At 38.3% G+C, this 21,949-nt stretch overlaps 1 long non-coding RNA gene and 1 other non-coding gene across 4 annotated transcripts in view; both read left to right on the forward strand.

The window, feature by feature from the left end:
* LOC128087271 (uncharacterized) overlaps positions 1–21,949 on the forward strand; it is a 75,396-nt gene that overhangs the window by 14,582 nt on the left and 38,865 nt on the right. For 2 of the 3 annotated variants that reach the window (XR_008209759.1, XR_008209744.1), the window contains exon 2: positions 18,673–18,765. This is a non-coding gene — a long non-coding RNA (uncharacterized LOC128087271). Of the gene's footprint in view, positions 1–18,672; positions 18,776–21,949 lie in introns of all 3 variants that reach the window. The other variant, XR_008209753.1, reaches the window with a different exon arrangement.
* On the forward strand, positions 9,481–9,553 carry LOC128090218 (U7 small nuclear RNA). The gene has a single exon (XR_008210871.1). It is a non-coding gene; the product is annotated as a U7 small nuclear RNA (small nuclear RNA).

Consider the following 21,949-nt stretch of genomic DNA (forward strand, 5'->3'; position numbering starts at 1 on the left):
AACCACTGTCTTTTCTGTCAGTTCTGAAGGAGTTTACGAATTATGTGAGCTATCAGTAGTGCCATGACTTGGAAGTCCACAACAGGAGTCATCTTGTGTGCAAAATTAAATGCAATTTCCTTGCACTTAGAACAGCGGAAAGTTGGCCTGTCATTATCATGTGGAAAATTGTTTTAAATCCCCCTGGTCAGTCACCACAGACAGCTGGAAGATTTTACCCCAAAACAAAAAATAATCTTGAAAACTGATTTTTTTGTTACTGTTATTCTGAGTGTGAACCAAAGACATGGGGGGAAAAAAAATCAAACAAAAAAGAAGGCTTTCTTAACTGTTCTGTCATCAGTTAACATAATTTCTTCACCATTTCATCTTAGTAATGGTTCATTTCTGTTCAGTGGGTGGCATTTAGACAATGTTTGTTGCTCAAGTATTTCCAAATTTCAGGAGAGAGGAACAAAAAGGATGTTTTTAGGAGGGAGGGAAACCTCTCGGATTCCTCTGTCTCATGAACGTTGCTCCCTATGTTAACTTTCTTGCTTGTGTAATTGGAGACTCCTGGAGATTTAACTAAAGCAAATTCTAATAGTCCTTTTATCCTTGAAAAGTAAATATATGGTACTTCTAATGCTTCCTTGTTCTTTAATGAGGTTTTTTTCTCTTTCTCACTTAATAAAAGTAGCAGACATCAATTTATTTCTTCTAAGACAATGGACTACAATTCTCTTTTCCAGCTGAATCTACTCTCTCTTCTTTTCTGGTGCAGTACAAGTGCAGTAAAGAGTGTTATCTGCCTGTGTTGCATTGCAAGCCCAGCTCCTGCCATCTGCATTTACCATGGTGGCTCCTTTTATCAATGGCTCACTGAAATCACTGCTCTTGTGAGTACCCTTTCTGTGTACTTCTGTGTTGGAAGGTGCTGTCATTAGATTGAGGTATCTCTTGTCCTATACTAAAATTTGCACATTTTTTTGTAAGGGTTTTCATATTTTTTTTTTTCCTGTTTTATCTTAAAAAAAAAAAAAAAAAAAAAGAAAGTAATGGATTATCACAAACTTCCCATGAGTTATTTTCTAAAAGTCAGATCCTTACCGCTGATGCACTGAACTATGACTACCAAGGAAAATCTTTCCTGCCATGTAATCAGTCCCCACAGAGCTTGAATAAAACACACCAATTTCTGAGCTGGCTTAGTGTTTGCATATGCTCCTAAAGACTTGTCTGTTGCACTTATCTGTTGGGATTTAATCTTTCCATGAAAATCAGGTGCTAGTGTCTGTTGTCTTCAGCTGAGAAAGCATGAGAAAAAGCTCTATGCTTTTGAAACAAAGCCTTTGGTTTTTAAATAAAATGAAGTTTTATAAAAGAAACACATACAGTGAATAAAATACAGCTATAGAATATATCCAATATAAATTTCTTGTTCTGCTGCTGCCCAGGTAATTCTTTTTCAGGGGGTCTCTTGAATATTCCCTTACTTTGCATTTTCTTTCTAGTTTATACTCCCACGTCTGGTTGCCTCTGGCTGCAGAGGAAATTTCAAAGCATTTATCAAGCAGCCATTTATTTCTCTGTGAATTTAGGGGTCTTTGTTTTGTGGCATTGCTTGTAGGGAAAACTTTAAAAAATGTACTCATGCTATCTGATGGCACAGTTTTTTGATGGGCAAAACAGGCCACAGCTTGCTAATTCACCGGCTTCCTTGCCAGTAGGCTGTGGAACGAGCTGCACTCACAAATGAGCATGGTCTCATTCTGCAGGCTGTATACTATATACAGTTTGTTCTTTCACTCGGATTTCGAACGGTCTTCAGAGACTATAAGAAAATACACTCTGCTAATTTTGGGGTTGTTGTGGTGATATTTCTTTTTGTATAATACCCTTCCTTTTTAATGAAAGGAGTTTTGAAGCAATCTAAACATTTCAGGTAAGAATGCAGTTGAAGATCTTCAAGTCAGTTAATCATGGTTAAAGATTAATAAAAAGGGGTACAAGGAAGGATTTTATTTCCATTAAGCAATATTCTCAACAGATTCAAGTAACTAGTAAAAATCCAGGCTTTTTATCGCATTTACACTAATTATATATGCTCGTCATATCTCATTATACTCATTATATATGCTAATGCTACAGTTGTGACATGGTTCCAGGAAAATGTTTGAAAGATCATATTCACTTCTAAAGCAAATCCAGCTGATATTTCTTCATATACCTGTATTCCTGGAACTCATATTTTCCTTTAAACATTTATTACCGCTCTGTGTGTGGTATAAACAGATAAAAGCAGTCAAGTGTTACACAATGAAACATTTTTGTGATAGACTATTTTTTATGCCGAATTGAAGAGCAGCCAAAGACAGACTGACCAGGGTTATTATTCATCCAAATTTCAGTGAATTTATACACTAAAATGGACGTCAGCCTTTTCTATTTCCTGTAAAAAAGTGTGTATTTATGCTGAAATAATGATACTGTATCAGATTGCTTAGTGTAACAGTCTGTATTACTTCGCTCATTCCACAAACTGATATTTTGTTCCCTACCAGTGAATCCAATGGGAGATCCCAAATGAGAGCAATGGATTCCTTGTATTTGGATAGGCTACTGTCAGCATTTCCAGGAAGGTGTTAGAACTGGAAAACCAGATGCTTCCACAGTAGGTTTTCTCCTCATCTTGAGAATTCTTGCTGTAGTAGATACTCAGGTTTTTCTGTCTCCCAGAAAGCTTCTTCAAGTTGTCATTTGTTTCATTTCCACTTGTATTACAACTTCTCTATTTTATTTTTTTATTCATGGGGTGGTGGGGAGGAAGGAAGGAGAAGGAGTTTTAAAATTGTCACGTTTATGTATCTTCCTCTAAATCCATTCAAGACTACTGGTAGGATTGGATTAATGACTTGGCAGTCTGATTGCACTCTTTCCTTTGCATTCTTGTATTAACTCTTTTCCCATTACTATATCAAAAATAAATTTATCTTTGTTTGTAAAATCCTTACATTTTTTATCTTCTATTAGATATTCTTGCACACAGTGGTTTCCTCCCATCTTCCTTCCTTACATGCCCAAAACGCTTGCTTTTATCCTCGTTTCTTAGGCTGGTCCAACCACAAGTACCATCCTCTCACTCCATTCATACCCTGAAACCCAGCACATTATCATCTTTGAGGTAAGGATGTCATGTTTACAAAGTAATTACTGCTCATTTGACATATGCAATTTCTATTTGTTTGTTTGTCTCCTATTTGATATTCCTCTTAATTTACCCTCATGTCAAAATTTAGAGGTTTTCTGAATCACATCCTAACAAACACTTTGAATACGAATGTTTCAGGTGGCATCCCTCTGGAACTGTGATGGTTCTTGTAATCATCCCTCTTCTTACAAACATACATATGACAAGGGCATAGAGAGTTCCCCATGGCCAGCCTGTTTGGGTATTCAAGCTTGATTCCTGACTCTGTGCTTTGTGGAAACTGGATTATGCTCAGTCTTCAGCAATAAACAAGATAAACAGACTAGAAACAAAATCAACTCCCAATAGGCACAGCATGGCATTTCTTGCAGTGAATATACCAGCAGTTACTGTTACTCTTCTGATGTCCACCTCTAGGAAGCAGAGAATTAATTTTCTAAGTTGCAGAGAAAAGACCAGAAAAAGGTTGTGCAACTTCCACACTAAAATACAACACAGGAAAACACAAAAAGCAGACTTAGTGTATATGTATATAATAAAGACTGAAATACAACTTCAAAATCAGTTTCATTTTAAAAGGAATAAAACTAATTTACATATTTATTTTTATTTAAAAAATCCTCTTCCCCTCATATTTCATTATTAAAAATAATACTGGTGTAAAAGGGACAGCATAGGCCCTGTGACTTTTCTACAACATCCTCTGTCTTTTTCCCACGGAGATAATAAAATTCTTGAAGTAAACAGACCAGATCTCCTAAAAGTTTTAGTGAATACTAACAAGTACCTCAGTCTGAGCATCTGCAGTCATTGGATCATCTTTTGGTGTTGTGCGTTATCTTTGTGCTTTTTTTTTTCCTCTTGATCTCTTGGGAATCAACTGATAGTTGACTCTCCCTGAATTCTGTTTACTCTGTGAGAATATTTACAGTTGGATAAGGAGGTGCAATATCTGCATATCTGAATGCCTCTTAGTTCCCAAGAAATCCCAATTCCATCTCTATTCAAAAGAAATCAATAAATTAATTATTTGCCAGAATTTCTTTAAATTTTGCATGAGAGTAAATATGAAGGAATAAGGAATATCTGGAATGCTCGCTTATTTTTAACTCTGTATATTTCTGTGGTCAAAGTTATGCAAGGGTTTTCTAAATTAGTGTATCGCCCTCATAGTAGAACATGCATACCTTACAGTTTTATCATCAAATACAGAAACAGCCCTAAACATCACAGGCAGACAGACAGCTGAATGGGTGGTCTGAAACTCCTATCTCTCCTTCTCAGAGCAGAAGAGAAACTCAAGCATCAGTTCCTTACAGAAGAGACTAATGTGTGGCGAGGAGATCAGATAATTGCAGTACAGTTTACACTGATAAGGTCATTAATCCTTGCTGTTCTTAGGTTCACATACTTAAAAACTTTTAATCAGTAATTTGAGTTATGAAGAAGTGGGTGGCCAGTTAATCTGTTATTTGGCTTTTCACAACTGATTTCATAATATGTTCTGGATACAAAGGCAACTTCTCTCATGGCAGTGGATGGATTTTCCTCTACTTAGAATCACATTAAAATATCCACTAAAAATCTATGCATGCATAAAGAAACAAAATAGCTTATTTGCTTGAATTATTTTGTTTCCCTCAATATGTGTGAAATCTGTTTTGCGATAGTTGCTACTTTTAATCAAGCAGTGTAGTGTAGTGCAGTGTTTCAGGGCGTTTTTATACATCTCTGCACAGAAAGATTACAAAACAATTCATAGAATAGAACCATGGAATGGTTTGGGTTGGAAGGGACCCTTAAGACCATCTAGTTCCAACCCCCTGCTATAGGCAGGAGCACCTCCCTCTAGGCCAGGTTGCTCACAGCCCCATCCAGCTTGGCCTTGAACACCTCCAGGGAGGAGCATCCACAGCCTCTGGGCAACTTGTGCCAGTGTCTCACCACCCTCACAGCAAAGAATTTCTTCCTAATATCTAGTCTAAGTCTACTCCCCTCTAGTTTAAAGCCATTTTTCCTCATCTTATAACAAATATGTGCTCTTATAAAAAGTCCCTCCCTAGCTTTTCTGTAGGTCCCCTTCAGGCACTGTAAGGCTGTTATCAGGTCCCCTGAAGCATTCTCTTCTCCAGGCTGAAAAGCCCCAGTTCTCTCAGCCTGTCCTCATAGGAGGGGTGCTCCAGCACTCTGATAATCTTTGTGGTCCTTCTCTAGACCTGCTCCAACAGTTTAATGTCTTCCTTGTGTTGGGGGCCCCAGAACTGGACAGAGTGCTCTAGGTGGGATCATCCTTCAGTTCATATTTTTCAAATTTATATCCTCTTTTTGTAAAATTGATTCAGTCTGAAATATAGAATAACATCTTAAACACATCACAATTTTGCTTTCAGTCTCATGCCATGTGGAAGCTACTGATGTCCTGTTCCCTCTGTCTCTGAACATAATGTAACTGTTGACTTTTCAGAAGCCTATAAAAGTAAGACAAGACTGCCAACAAGGAGTGTAACACAGCTAAAAACTCCTCTAAAGCCTGCATGTCCAAGTCTGCTTTCAAGTGCCTAACTAAGCAGTGATTGCCCTTGCTACTTAGGGGACCTGCTGTAGATTTAGGATGGCAAATCATGTGGAATTTGATCTGGAGTGTGCCCTGAAGTCAAACGGCCAGTAGTCATATTATGGAAAAGTTCGGTGTTCTTCGCTGAACCTCACTGGTCTGTCTTTTTTAATTGAATCATTTATGTAGGCAAACAGGAAAAAATGTTGTAAATTCAACATATTTGTGAAAAAAGGGGAAACTGTGTTTTGGCTAAACCCCAAATTCCATGATGTTTTCTTTTTTCCTTTCAGTGAACGGCCTTCAAATTTGGAAAAATAAAGTGGTACACAAATGGCACTTACTTTCATACAACAAAACTTGTAAAATTTGGGGAATCGAGAAAATCAAAAGGCATAATAAGTTTTGCTTTTTCCCATCTCTTTCCTTTGCTGTCACTGTAACTAACACAATACCTTTGGTGATGGGCTGTAAATGGTGCAGGGGAATGTAGAAAAAGTATTCTAACTTGCCTTTGTTTTCACAAATCTCCTACCAATGGTGTCTTTTGTAGACATTCTCTCCCTTCCTGTCAAAGCCTAAACTTTTGGTCTAAGTTACTTGACAATGACCCTTTTCAAGTACTCAAATAAAACATGCAACTTTATTTGCAGTTCCTGAGGCAACCACTATAAATGGAAGTAACACAGAGAACTGCTGTCAGTTTACTGTTATGTCACTATGGTGTTCATATATAAAAGCAAACTACTGTTTTCTCTGGAGCTGTAATAAATACATTTTGAGACACGCAGTTGCTAAGGGAACTGATTGCTTTCAGGACAGAATTTGCAAGCAGGCTTTGAGGAAGAGGCCCAAGAGGCCCTTAGTATGGCACTGTGTTTTCCAGAAGTTGCAGTAACTGGTAGGACATGGGAAACGTCTGAGTCCATCCCCAAAACTGATCTTTGGCCTGTCTGCTGTGTTCTTGAATATACGTACTATTGGGCAAATTGTGAAGACTGTGAGAAAAATCTGGTGGTGCTGCACAGGAATTAGGTTAGGTCTACACCTGAACCAGTGACTGAGATCAGGTGAAGAGGCACAGCCAGCCCTGGGAGCACAAGTGCAAGCAATTCAACTGTGAGACTGGAAGGGGTGGATTCTGGGTCCACTCCTCCCTAACCTCCTATAAGAGCTGGTAGCCAAGAAGGAAGTATCTCTACTTAGAGACTGCTTTTCTTTGGAATTTTTTTAGCAAGCCCTCATCTCTAGAATAGGGTAAGCTATTATTTTCTTATTACTGCCTTATGTTTAATGCTTTTCATGGGTCACTCTAAAGCTAATTGAAGGTAATTTCACACATCACCTGATACAGTACCAGGTAATAATTTGGTAGTGGGAATCCTTGTAATGTTTTCCTAACTCTTCTCTTGTTTGTTGGTGGTTTGTTTGTTTGTTTTAAATGGGAAACAACTAGATGTTTTCGCAAAGATATTTTGAAATGAAAAATGTTAGGTTAGGAAAACTATTGCTTTTGATTTCATCACTGTGCCATTAGCACAGTGCAAGTGTTTTTCTTGGTGTTATCTGTAACAGAGGACCCTGTTTGTGTTCTACCTTTTCATAGTCAGAGTGTTGGAATTTCCCTTCTCATTCCTTTTTTCTTTGGTATGATCTCTCAAAATACACAAATTGCTTTTATACATTTCCCAGGAAAATACCAGATACGTCCATCTTTCTGTTTAGAAATTCTTAGTGTTTCTAGTAGGCTTACAAGAAACACAGATCAGAAAGTACATGCCTACCTCACATCAAATTGTATTTGATGGAATACAATTACCATCAAGGTATTAATAATCTTTTCATGAAGTTAAAGCTATCAAATCCTTAATACTTTACTTACCTCTCATGTTAGAGTACATGGAGAAGGAGACCCAGGTGAACCTCATGAGGTTCAACAGATAGAAATACAAGATCTTGAACTTGGGTTATGGGGACCACCGTTACAAGTTGGGGGATGTAAGGATGGAGTGCTGATTTGCAGTGGAGAGTGGTGATGGATGGCAAGCTGGACATAAGCCTGCAATGTGCCCTTGCAATCTGGAAAGCCAACTTTATCCTGAGCTGCATCAGAATAAGCGTGGCCAGTGCTGTAATACTGTGTGAAAGAAAAAATAGAAAATTCAGGTACAATTATAATATTTTAAGGGTTGTCTTACACCTAAGACAAAAACAACCAGAAAAATTAAGATTCCCAAATAAAATTAGTGGCATCCCATAATTTCTTCCCTTTTCTGTTCCTGTTTCTAATTGGCCACTGCTACTTTCTTAGGCCAGAATTTTGGCAGTCAGGTTAGATCTGCCCGTGCCTTCCCTTCCTTCTCTCATCTGCTTTCACGGTGGTTCTATGAAGATGCTCAACTCAATCCTGTTATGTCTGGGAAGTGAAATAACAATAGCCTGGTTTTTTCATTTATACTCTGGATAGTCGAGATGTGTCTAAAGGTGAAGAGTCATCTATTACCATAGATTTTATTATTATAGAATAGCAAAAAGTACTGCAATGTTACACCAAACTCACCTGAAGCTGTTGTTTGACATCTGTAGTTGCAAATCTGTCTCTACTGGTTCTCTACACTTCAATAAGAAATTTCTCTTTCCCCTGAGTGCTAAAGAGCACTTTGCATGGCAGCTGGTTGTACAACACCTCACTGTAACTTCAGTTGCCAAATGAATGACACCACACACAGCTTTCTTTCTGGTCTATTTGGGAAACACAAGCCTGTATTTAGGCTTTCATATCACCTCGATTAGGCTTCCAAATCACCTCTGGCTAGCAGAAGGAAGGACATATGCACACCTTGGTGCTGTCAGCAGGGCCGTACTGACTCACCTGTCAGAAGAACATAACTCTACTGTGTTTGCTCAGCCGGCCAGCCTTGGGGGGAACGTGCTGAGTGTCCTGTGCCTTTGCCAGCTGCCGTGGAATTAGTTCTGTTGTTCCCATCTGCATGGAGCAAAGTGCTCTGCTAAGTTTTAGCAAGACTCATTTGCCAGTGTCTGAATCAGCAGAAGACAAAGTAGTGATTATTTACCACCACAGAGCAATCTCACCTCACGCACAAGACAAGACATGAGGAGGCAAAATTACATTCAAGTGTAAAAGCAAAAGATGCTTGGGTCCTGTGGATTAAAACTGCATGAGCCCATTCTACCACTGAGCACAGTTTCAAGGGACATTGGCTATCATGAATGTAATTAGCAGATGGAAAATAAAAGGGTAATCTGTGTTCAGCACAACTGTGGTTAATCCCCACAGTTGGGCTATAGTGAATATCAAGATTGTGACTTATGGATGTACAGAGTCCTTTTAAAAATATGTGACAATGCAAGGTAGATTTTCAAGGATAATCAGAGATCTAAAATACCATGGCTTCTGAACAACTTTTGGGACAGATTTGGGAGAGGAAGTGGGGGTGAATGTGGATCCATCTTAACATCAGAAATGGAGGATTCCTGTCACTTGGTTTTTTTTTTCCCCGTGTTTCTCTTCAAAATTGAATTTGTTAGTGAAAAAAGAAACCAATAGCCAACTGTAGAAACACTGATCTTAACTTCTTTCTTTCCAGCTGTATATTTTCTTAGCCTAAAAGGAAAAACAAAATTGAGAATAATTTTTTTCCCATTAAAAATGGGGGGGAAGGGGGGCGAATATTCTTAAAGTGAGAGAAAATATTTGATGGTATTTTTCTATTAAAAGTGATTTAAGCTCCTTTAGTATTTGTCCAGCAGGTTTCATCCAGAAATCAATTTTATTTTGTGAAGCCCATTATGGTTTCTCACAATATCCGTATCCAGTAAATGTGGCAAAATAAGGACTTATGTTAGGCAGGCATATGGGAGAAGAGGTAGGAGCTATGAAGAGCTACCAGAAGAAAGGGGAAGCACAAAGAAAGGGTTTTAAGAATGAGATTAGTCTGTCTGGAAGAATGCAGGGCAGAATATGCAATTGGGAAATAAAAGATATAGGCAGGTGTGAGCTGACGAATACAACCTCCTGAAGATAAAGTGAGGGTGACTGAATGTTGTGATGTCATAGTAAGCCAATGGAAATAGCTTGTCTGAGAAGAGGAATTCTATTAAAAGAGCAAGATAAAACAAAGTTGGAGTATTACTTATAACTCAGAAATGCATCAGTTCACATATGCCAAGATAAAACCTGATATGTGTTGGGGTTTAAAAAAAATAAAAATAAAAAAATTGCTTCTGCTAAGATGAGGGGAAAAATTGTCTTGTGCTTAACACAGACTGATGCTTTCAGAAAGCCCATTCAGGCCCTTAAGTGTTCTTTTAAATTAGGAAAGCCACCACTGAAAATGATAGGTAGTAATCAGTTTCTCTGAGAATTTCTTTGTTTAACTTGTTTACTCTTAACAGGTATTCCCATAAGAGGGACTTTTTTTCCTATTTTGACACTACAAGTTACATTTTTGTTCTTGGAGGATCTCATCCAAAGCTTCACAGTAAAGCTAATGCGAAGCAGTGTTTTATTTATGCAGGCATAGTTAACCCAAGCTTGAGAACTGTTTTGGTGTTTACTGCCAGTGTCATTACAAGCTGGGTAATGCAAGGATGGAGCAGAGCCCACACAAAAAATGACCTGATGGTACTGGTGGATGGGAAGCTGGACATGAGCCAGCAATGTGCCCTCACAGTCCAGAAAGACAACTGTATCCTAGGCTGCATCAAAAGAACCATGACCAGCAGAGTGAGAGAGAGTGATCCTGCCTATCTGCTCTGTGCTGGTGAGACCTCACCTGGAGTACTGTGTCCAGGTGTGGAGACCTCAGTACAGGAGAGACATGCTCCTGTTGGAGCATGTCCAAAAGAAGACATAAAAATAAATAAAGAGGATATAAAAAAATAGTCCATCTCTCCTATGATGACAGACTGAGAGAGCTGGGGTTGCTCATTTTGGGGAAAAGATGAATTCAGGGAGACCTGAGAGCTGGCTTTCAGGGTCTAAAGGGATGCTGAAAGAAAGAACAGAATCTGTATCAGGATCTGTTATGATAGGACAAGGGGACATGGTTTCAAACTAGAAGAGGGGAGGCTTGGAATATAAGAAGGAAGGTTTTTTTTTACAGTCAGGGTGGTGATGAACTGGCACAGGTTGCCCGGAGAGGAAGTGGGTGCCCTGTCCCTGGCATCCAAGGTCACACTGGATGGGGCTCTGAGCATCCTGATATAGAGTAGGTGTTCAATGGAGGGGGATTGGATTGGATCGGATGGCCTTTAAGGGTCCCTTCCAACTCAAATGATTTTGTGATTCTATGATTCGTTTGTTGTTGCTGTCTTAGAATAGAAATGAAGGAGTCTTCTCTCCAAAGAGTCTCTCAGGTAAACGCAGTAGTACATAAAATATTGTCTTGTGAGTTTATTTGCCTCTACAAAATGCCGTGGAGAATAAGGATTAAGAAGTGTCAGCAATACTATGGGAGGTGAACTCAATGATTGTAATGGGTCCTTTCTAATCCATATTATTCAATTATTTTGCTCTTAACAGATGAAATTAAGAGATGGCTTTTTAGTCATACTGGTGTGCTCTGCTTGAGCTGCTGGCTCTCTCAAGTGTGGGTGTTCCCAATTCTCTTGTATATACACATGATATTTAGGAAAGCTGTTTTTTCCCAAGGGTCCAATTTCAGTAACAGGGATCATGGTGATTGAAGTGAATGGAATTTCAAAATATGCTTTAATACATGCTCCAGTGCATTACTCAGTTGGACCTAGGATGCATGGTACTGTTCAGCATTTCTAATCAATAGAGTCTCGTGTTTTTGAGATGTGCAATATGTTCTTCTGATTTCCGTCTACTCTCTGTAAAATTCCTCTTTTTCTTTTTGTTTTAGGAATAGGTTTTCATTTGTAAGCCTTATCTTCTGATCTGAGAAAATATTCTGAGATGTTTAATAGCCAAAATTGAATATCTACTCTTATTTATGGCCCACTTTTGGCCTTTGAAGTCCTCATTTCCAGAACATCTTGTATTTTCTGCCTCATGAATTCTTAATAAGTTCCAGTTGAAAGTGCAGCAGATCCTAGTTTGAATCATAGCCCCCTCCCCTCAAAAAGTAGTGTATGGCTTCCCCCAAGCCCTCATTTCCCCACTGCTTCAACCACTTTCCCTTCTTACTAAATGTTGGCAATTTCACCAATGCCCAGGCTGACCCACAAGGTTTTAGAATCCTTTTAATCCTTTTTATGGTAACAGAAACATTTGAGACTTTTCTTTGAAGGCTTTGTACAGTGCAGAACACCTGCAGCTTAACACACTGCGCTAGCAAACACCCCCTATGAGTCTAATGGAGTCTGGCATCTGAGAGCACTGTTGCACAACACTGCTGGAATAATGAGGCTGTACCTTCACCTTAGGACCTATACCATCACAGCTAAGTCTGCTTTATCGAATGGCATAGCCAATAACAGACTGCATCCTAAAGGTGTTGCTAAAAGTGGTGCACTGTGCTGATCAGCAGCTGAATGCCTCCTGCACAGCACAGCATGGAGATCTACATCTAGCATATATCTAACCTGAAGGAAAGGCTTAGAACCTGCCTCACATCTGCCCTTGTGAAAATGTGCTTGCTAATGAGCTGAAACACCTGTGGCTTTTGATACGGCTCTAAAAAAAATTTACAAACATGTAGACAGAATGAATTTGTTGAGATATAGAAGTTCTGGAAAGTTTTAAAGGCTTCTGAAAATGTCGCTAAAAGATGTCATCAATTTCCTTATGTTTCTCTACTGTCATTTAAATGTTCACCTTTGGTATTTTATCTCTACATCTTTTCTTTTAGAAGGACTCTGGTATACAAAACTGTGAACATATTGAAGTGTTATCTCAGAAACCACTCTGGCAAGGAGATAGGGAGAGAGAGCAAAGACACAAAGAAAAGTAACCCATGCTGAAAGATGTAAACTCACAATTACACGAAGAATTCCACTATTCAATCTTACAGCCAATAAAGAGGGTAAATCAGTGCAGAGGCCAGGAAAGGATGCCAAATGGGTACTTGTGAGTACTAAAAGACTGGATGGTAGAATGAAAAGCAGAAGATGCACATCACTGGATTTGAGAGCATTGTGACTGTGCAGTGAGGCTCAGGGAGACCTTATTGCTTTCTGCAGTAACCTGAAAGGAGGTTGCGGAGAGGTGGGGATCAACCTCTTCTTCCAAGTAACAGCAATAGAAAGAGAGGGAATGGCTGTATGTGGCATCACTGGAGGTTCAGGTTGTATATTAGGAAAAACTTCTTGGAGAGGTACTGAAACATGTTGCTTGGGGAGGTGTTGGAGTCACCATCCTTGGAGGTACTCAAGAAACGTGTAGATATGTCACTAAGGGGTGTGGTTAGTGGGCATGGAGGGGGTGGGCTAGGTGATCTGAGAAGTCTTTTCCAATCTTAATGGTTTTAAGATTTCATGACTGCGGAAGTGAAAAGTAGAGCTGTGGCAACTGCTGCTAGCCCTGGGTTATATTCTGAGCTCATAGGAACTGCTGGGGCCTAATCACATAGAGGAGGAAAAAAACTGTTTTTTCTGTTTTATGTGCTGCTGACAAGTGTGGCACTGGTTATCCTAAGGAGAGCAGATGTACATCACAGAGGAAGGCAATAAAGAATTTCGGCTGGGAGTTAGTCTTCCCTCCACATTCTCTTCTCAGTATTGAAAAACAGAGGAGTATCATATGTTCTCAAGCTGATAACAGTTCACTGAAAATTAACTTTCTTTACAAGCTGAGCCTCCTTAGATTATTCCTTTTTTTTTTTTTTTTTTTTTTTTTTTTTTTTTTGAGAAGCAGCCCTAAGATGCCAACTGTATTTTGCCTTTTAAATTCTTGGTTCACTAACATGTGGTTAATAATAAACAATAATTTAAATTATTAAATACTGTCAAACTGCCACTTAATTGCTGTAATGAATCTTTAGCGGTTTGAAACTACTTATGAAATATTAGGCAACTTGAAATAAAATGAAAAGCTAATAAAGTACCAGGCAACACTTTGCATTTATTTACATTGGAGAAAACACAGATCTCCACTGTTAATTCCATTTATGTGTACACCTATTGCATTTTCCCCTGGATTTTCTTATTAGAAGAAAAATGTCCTGCATTTTTGCCAGTTCAACCAAGTAAATTCCCAACAAAACCAACTAGCAGATGACAGAAAATAGGGATAGGTCTATATTTTTGTAGGCACTCTAGAAAGACTTTTTTTCTGAAGCACATAAATGGGCTTCCAAGAAATAAGGTGGTCTACTCCCTTTCAAGTGTCTGAACACTTTGGATAAGGGAGTGGCACCTACAGCTTTGCCTATTGCTTTTACCAGAACATATTTAAGACCCTTGGGACTTACAAAGATTATCCACAAAATCATGCCTTTAAATTTTTCCCTTTCAAACTGCAAAGTGATCTGAGTTCATCCTTGTGGAAATCAGATCTATTCTGCATTGGGCATTAAAATTTTAACTTCGTGGGTTGTTTTTTTTTTGTTTTTTTTTTGTTTTTTGTTTTTTTTTTTGTAAGAAGTTTTACATAAGTTTTTGGTTTTTTTGTTTGTTGGCTTTTAATTTTTTCTTTACCGTAAAGTTTAGACTAATTAATTTGAAAATAATGAGATTTCTCTCTGGTTTCATCTTACCATGGAAGTGTTGCAGATTGCACAGGTTTGGATTACATTTTTCGTTGAAGATCACATGAAATGCCTTTTTACTCTAACAGCCTTTTCATGTAAGACTCAGAAAATCCCATAGAATTTCCCATAGTGAAGAAACCTTAGGGTTTTGGTTTTTATGAATTGATTGAGGAAAGCAATTGGTAAAGGTTCCTCTTTTGAAGAACTCCTTTACCACCTCAGATTTCCTTCTGATAAACGGAATTACTGACAAAATTCTGTTTTCCGATACTAAAAGTATAAAACTGAAAAAGAGCCATAAGGAACAACTAAAGCCAGCTGAGAGGAGCACCATTTCCATTTGAAATAGCAGGAGGTGATTTCAGCTAACCTATGTAGACAATCCTGTAACACACTGTCCTTCAAACTGCATGGTACAAGCAGTGTTGCAAAGGCGTCTCCATGCTAAGCAATGACTGACCTGCTGTTCAGTGAAATCTCAATCTCCTGCTTTCAAGATATTTAGAGGAATGTGCACACAGGCTTGTGTATGTGAAAGGGTCCTTCTGAAAGTATACCTTAGTGCTGACCTATAGCTTTTACTGGTTTTTTTTTGTTTTTTTTTTCTTTTTTTTTCTGCAGTTGCTATGGAGTCTTTACTGATCGTACATTGTAGAGTTTGGGTCATCAGAGTTGTTGCCCCACACAGTTCTGCCATCTCAAAGAGCTATTGTACTGAGCTGGCACCTGTGAATGGCAGTGAGAAATGAGATGAAGAGAGATTTATTTCACTGCAGTTTTATTTCTTGTACTTTCTTGCTGAAGCAGTAACTACATGGCAGAACCTTGGAAGAAAGTGCAGTATCAAAGAACAAAAGTATAAAAATGCAAAAGCAATCCTATTTTTTTTATGTTGAGCTCTAGTTCAGTTTAGGAATACAGCAATGTAGATCACTAGTAATGTACCCTTCCTGGTAATGTTAATTATGAAATAAAATATAAAAACTCTGCAAATTTGTGGGAAACTTGAATCAGAGTCTAAATTGCAGAACATAGGTCACTCCAGTGATGCAGAAATATTGAACATGTAGAAACACATTCTCCTGTGGAATGAACAAAACTGTGTCCAGTTCAAGTCTGATATTCAGGACCATGCACTGAGAAGCTTGGCTCTATCTTGCCAATATAAAAATTCAAAAAATATTGTTCATCTCTCTTTGTCCTCACCATGCCTTTTCATTCCTAAAAGTGATAAGAAAAAAGGATGAAAGGTCTCAGTGCACTTCCTGCTTTTTTTTTTTTTTTTGAGGCTCCAAAAATCTCATAATCTAACCAAATTTGTCTTTTACTGAAATTACTAGCCTTCCTTCCATATTTAGAGAGTTTATGCTTGTTTCTTTAATACAGTTCCTCTGAGGATCTGCCAACTTCTTAAGCTCCTTTCCCTGAGACTTATTTTCACCATCTGTAATTCTGAATGTGTTTATTTTACAAGTGAAACAAAATTCTTAATTGATTTCAGGAAAGGTAGTCTTTTAGGCTAACCAAGTCCTCGACTGTTCATATAAGAATATTTGTAGGTATGTATCAAAGCATCAGCATCAACCATCAAATGCAGGCAGGGTATCATGTATCTGATATTATAGTGAATCCGTATTATGTTCGTAAGACCATGAGAAACATTCACAGTAAAACCACACAGTACAAACACAGAAACTTAAATCATGCTCATTGAAAAGTTTGCCAAGGTTCATGAATCTTTTGAACTAACCTGGGCCTATTTTGAAATGAACAGAAGACATGATTTTGTATTGAAACCAGGTGGGTCTCAGGGGTTTTTGTTATTTGGGGTTCACTTGGAGTTGAAATTTGAAGCTGAAATCAAAGGATGGAACCCAAAAATGATCCAACAGAAGAAAACCATTCTGATATCACTGATGAAAAATCAGACATTCTTAACTTTTTTAAAGTAAACTAATCAAGGCATGTTTACCATTAAACTGTGAATTATGTGATATGATTACATACATGTTTTTGGAGAGTGCTCTCACCCAAGGCACATAAGTAACTGAATGTCTCATTCATGAAAAGACTAAGACTGTATTAGTGAAGGATATAAATCCTTCTGCTTATCTGCTGGATAAAAATCAAGACAGACGAGTCTAAAAATCCAAAAGTCTGCATTGCCACTGTCAGAGAGAAAAATTATATGTCAGTTCTAATGGAGGAGCTGGAGGAATGAAGTTTTTTGCTGTCCTTGTGGGATGCTAAGCAAGCATTCATAGTGTTCTAAAAGTAATAATTGTTGGTGACTGCAAACCTGTAAGAGCGAGACTCTGGGCTTTTAGCAATTACAGAAGGCATATAAACAAGGAGCTGATTTTGTTCTGTTAGAGACCTCAAAGCTTGCAGTTCAGAGCTCTTGATTCTCCTCAAAATGAACTCCCTGTTAAAAAAAAATATGGTCTCAGTTTATCAGTCTGCAAGCTAGCTCACAGGTTGCAAAGTTTAATTTCTGAGACATTTTGCAAAATAAGCATAGTATACAAGAGAATATAAAATATTAATTAAAAAAAACTTTAGGTGTAAAATCCAAAGTTGCTGAAGTGAATAGTTTGACATTGGATTTGGGGTTTTTGTTGGATAAGAGATAGAAGAAGAACTCATAAATAAATATTTTTGTCCTTGATAATCATGTGAGAACAGGTTGTTGCTGTGGTGTTGGCTTTGCTATTGTTTTTATTTTTGTTTTTTAAATAAAGTAAAATGTGAACAGATGTGAACAATGAATAATTAACAAGTAAATCAACATCTTCTGAAGTAGTTTCATTTGTGAATGCAAGCTAGTAAATGAACAAGGAGTTGATTGATGAAAATTTGGAGTTTAAAACTATTTCCATTTGAAATTTTTTTTTTTTAATCAGTTCCTACATTAAAAGAGGAGAATTTTAAATATGCCTTTGAAGAGTGGCTTGCACATTTTACAACACAAGAAAAGGCAAGGCCAAAATAAAGCCCACTAAATTTTCAGTACCATGAAACCCTAAAGTGAAGGCTCTGGGGAGCAGTTCATTGCCATGGAAGCAAACACATGAGAGAAAAATCTTTGGATCCTTTTCCTACCACACACAGCTAAAGATACATGGATGTAAGAAAGAATTGGATTGACTGACTTTTAAAATTTTTTAATTGCATGATTTTAGTGTTTGTAAAAGGCAATGGATTCAGACATCTCTGGTGGCAGAGCCTGTGCCAGCCCAAATTTCCCACATTGCCTCCTGGGTAGTTTGCAGGTCCACCTCTCTGCAGAGGTAAGGCAAATTCATTAAATTCATTTCATAAAAACAATCAAAGGGAAACCAGGTGACCTGTGTTCACCTACACATCTCATTCTCTGCAGAGTTAGAGGCAGGTTCAATTAAAAGAAAGTATTTGCCTCCTGGTGTATTTATTTTTCCTTAGATATTAATTTCTGGATCCTAATGCCTACCAAAAAAAAAAAAAAGAAGAAGAGGTATGTATTCAGATTAGCAGCACAGGTTCATGTCCATCTCTTTGCACAGTGATCTTTCTTGCTGGAAAGCCTGAAAACAAAGAGCTTGCCAATACAAAATGTTCAAAGCTGGTGGAAAACATTTGTTTCCAATATCATTTGTGAACGGATTTCACTCATCTCCCTCTATAACTAGTCGAGATAAGAAGTAAGATAGGCTTGATGCATTTAAATGGAAGTAAGCAAATGGAGATAATTAAGTAAGATAACAGGGTTAACTCTTAGGGCATGAAGCTTATCTTCACGCTGAGCTGATTCACTCGAGTTAAAGGAATGACTTTGCATTTGCAGTTTTGCAGCTCCCAACGTATGATTAAATATGTGACTAAAGCTCTTTTTGATCCAGAATGTTAGAGCAGCGTAATTGAGGTATCCTCATTCTTTCTCTAAAAGAAGTCATCTAGAAGCATTTTGAGGCTACTTTAACATCTGTGCCCTCCTGGATGATCCTACATCACAATATTGGCTTTCACCCTTCCAGTTATCCACGTATATTACCATCAAGCCTCACATCTATAAATATCTGAAAGGGAGAACTCATGGATTCAATACCTGATTAGCTTTAGTGGACGTGTAATGAACTGGGAAAGAAGCAACAGTGATTTTCACTTCCACCGTTCTGCCCATCTGCCTCCCCAGGTGCTTTCTTACAGCTCAGAGTGGTCTGCATCCTCCCACTGATTTTCACACACTTCTGCCTCCTCTCTTGTGTCAACAGGGACCATTTTGTGCATGCAATCTGGCAGACGTGTGGGATGTGGGAAAAGGTGACTGACAGCAATGAACGGAAACGTTAAAGGAGACACAAAAGGTAATCCACTGTACTGATTTCTACTCATCGAATCTGTCTTGAAATCTAGAAGACAAATGAAATGTGTCAGCTTAAAAGCTCATTATTTTAAGCCAGCCTTGTGAAGGCTTGATTAATTTTTTTGAATTTGATGTTATCAATACCGTCAGTGTACCAGGAACAGCTCCCATCTGTTCTTCCCTCTTGTCTTCCCAAAATGGAGGGTAGCTCTCAGGGTGTTGGGGGTTGCTGATGTTGTGAATTTTTCCTAAACACAGTGTTTTCCCATGCTTACAAGACCAAGAGCTCCCCCACACAGCAGGCACGAGGCTTCACTAGCACATACTGTATGAAAGTTCAGCACAGTGGCTCTGTTTTGCTGAACAACAAAAGTACTAACAAATTGAACAAAGAGCACAGAAGGATTGAAGAAAAAAAAAAAAAAAAGGCTTCTGATTCAAAGCAAATATTTTTATTTAAATTTTCAAATGAATGTACTTTTACTGCATTCCTTCCCTTCTGGGCTCACTTTCCATAAACACTCTAGTGAATAAACTTTATAAACAGGAATAGTGCTAAAAGCTAATTTTAGAGTCTGAATTTTCAACTGTTCTCCAAAAGTAAAATCCAAACCAAACTTTAATATGAATTTTACACTCAGCAATGCAGTTTGAGCACCTAGGATTGCTACTGTTGACCCAGGCATAGCAAATGCCATCCCAGAGCCAGTCCTGCCAGGGATCCCTCTGGTCTGGTCTGTGAAATAAGATTCTTCAAAGGATAAAATGAAATTTATCACACTTTGGACTTTTTTGTTTTCTTAAAAAAACAAAAACAAAAACAAAAAACACCCTGATATGTACAGAACCAGGCCATAGACAAAAGAAATTATTTAATCCAATGGTATAGCAGCTTCTAGCTAGGGAAAGAGACCATTAGCTCTTCATCTGCATTATTTTGTCTGATTGCGTGCTTACAAATGTGAATTTTTTGGTGAGTTGTATAAGGAAGTTGCATAAGAAATTATACTGGACAGTACTGGAAAAACCATCTAACAAGTTGTGCCTCTCTGTGCAGAATTGTTTTTTCCCTAAGAAGCTGTTCCCTAAAATGTCATTTATTTTGTAAAGGAATACAGTAAGATTAAAAAACAGGAGTGTAAACATGGGAACAATAATGCATCAGTGTCAGCAGATAAGCTTCAGTAAATACCATCATATTAATTGTGTAGCTCTGAAGCGAAGTTGCTTTGGTCACCCCTTCCAGAGTGTTGCACCAACCATTCTCCACTACCAGCAGTGTATATGTGGCCAACTACTGAAGTTCTGCACACACCCTCAGTGTTCCCTGATAGGTGGGAAGCAGCAGCTTTTGTTCCACTTCTGGCCCATTTTTAAGAGGAAGGAGAAAAATAAATCTGCTGTAAGGTATAAAGACATCAAGCAATACAAAAAATATGAAAACAACACAGAGGTTTTGCAATGAAACCACAACCGTGAGAAAATCAGAGACAGAGGAAGTGAAATCCCAGTTCTGTTTCCAGCTCGCTGTGTGGTCTTGGGCAAGTCACAAAGGGCCATGTTTTGAACATCTCACACTAGGAACCAGCTCCTTACAAAGTGCTCCTGCTTTGCATCGCAATCCATGCAACTCGCAGTGAACTATGGAAGCAGCTTGGATGTGGGTCTACTTATGTATGGTTTTGCAGTCCGCTCCTGGAGCTCTGTTTGACTCCATCTACTCACATAAAGCAAAAATGAAAGCTCTTACCACTTTGACAATGATGTTTCTGAGTTCAGCCTAATAAGCGAACATTTGCATAGATCTTGGAAAATGTGAAGTGCAAAGTAAGTGTTGTGCAGCTGGAGCAGATGTAGCTTAAAGCTAATCTCCCTGCTTGGGCTTGGCAGGTATTATGAGGAGCTGCGGAGCAGAGCAGCATGCCTGTGAAAGGGGAATGCTAGGATGTCAGGATCCCTCTGGTAGGACCAGAGCCTTTATAAAAGTGCACAACACATCCTATTCTAACTGTTTTACTGTTGTGTTATCAAGTGAGCGGCCTGCCTTAAGCCACAGACATTGCTCTACAAATCTTTTAGTGTGCTGGGAAGTCCCAGAGATATCTGCACACCACAACCATTATTATATAGTGTGGGTCCAACAGCAGTACATTTCACAAATTCCAAATCTTTTCCATACATTTGGCACTGTCATACCTTAGTCCCCTAGATTTTGCTCCACCTTTCTTGTTTCTTTAATACGGTTAATGCTACCCAGCTGTTTGCAGTCAGCTTTAAAAACTGTAACTAAATTAGCATTCCTGCTGAAGCTTATTCCCTGAGTATGTATTCTCTACATTACTGATGTTCTCCATGCATTTCTTGACATTCAAGTATGGCTTCACTTTTACTTGCAGAGTGTTATATTTCAAAAAATAACACTCGTTTTGAAAAAAAAAAAAAAAAAAAAAAAAAAATTAGAGATGGGCTGGGAGAAAAATCCTGGACCCCATAAGTCCCTGGTTGCAGGAGAAGTTTACATCCAGACTGGATTAGAAATGTGCAAGTAACCCTCATCATAGGATTCCCTGTCCTGTTAAACTGTGAGATCTTACAACATGTATATCCCAGCAATGGTAAATCAAGACCTTCCCAAGTGAGAAATTAGGGAGTTAAGTTCAATGATGATTATTTCATACAGCAATTCAGTGTTTAAACCCAGGACTGAAATTCTGAACTGTGCATCTTGCAGCCCCAGTGATGCAATTAGACATCTTTAAGGCTTGTTTTTCACCTGCACTGTAGAAAACAAGGTAGGGAGAACCCTTGGGTTCAGGGTACAACACCAGCACTGTGGCTTTCTGCCACAGGGACAGGGCTTTTAGGGTTTTTGTCACTTGAGTTTGCCACTAGGCACTTCTTGGGTAGCTTGGGTTGCTGGCTCAGTTATTTCAGGACTGGGTTCTATAGAAAATACAGAAATAAAATAGTATTGTACTAGCAGAATGTAGGATTTTCCTGGAAACTGGCAAATAAAGCAACAAACCAGTATGTAATGTGGCCCTGCCTGGATCTCAAAATCTATTTCTAAACCATAAAAATAAATCATTTTTCATTATTCCTTCTCCACAAAATCTTCTGCAAACATCTCTCATTTGACTGTGGCTCACAGTTGGGCAAAAGAAAAAGGAGCCTTATTCCACAGG

This window comes from Tympanuchus pallidicinctus, unplaced genomic scaffold, assembly GCF_026119805.1.
Source record: "Tympanuchus pallidicinctus isolate F22 unplaced genomic scaffold, pur_lepc_1.0 scaffold1, whole genome shotgun sequence".
Lineage (NCBI taxonomy): Eukaryota > Metazoa > Chordata > Aves > Galliformes > Phasianidae > Tympanuchus > Tympanuchus pallidicinctus.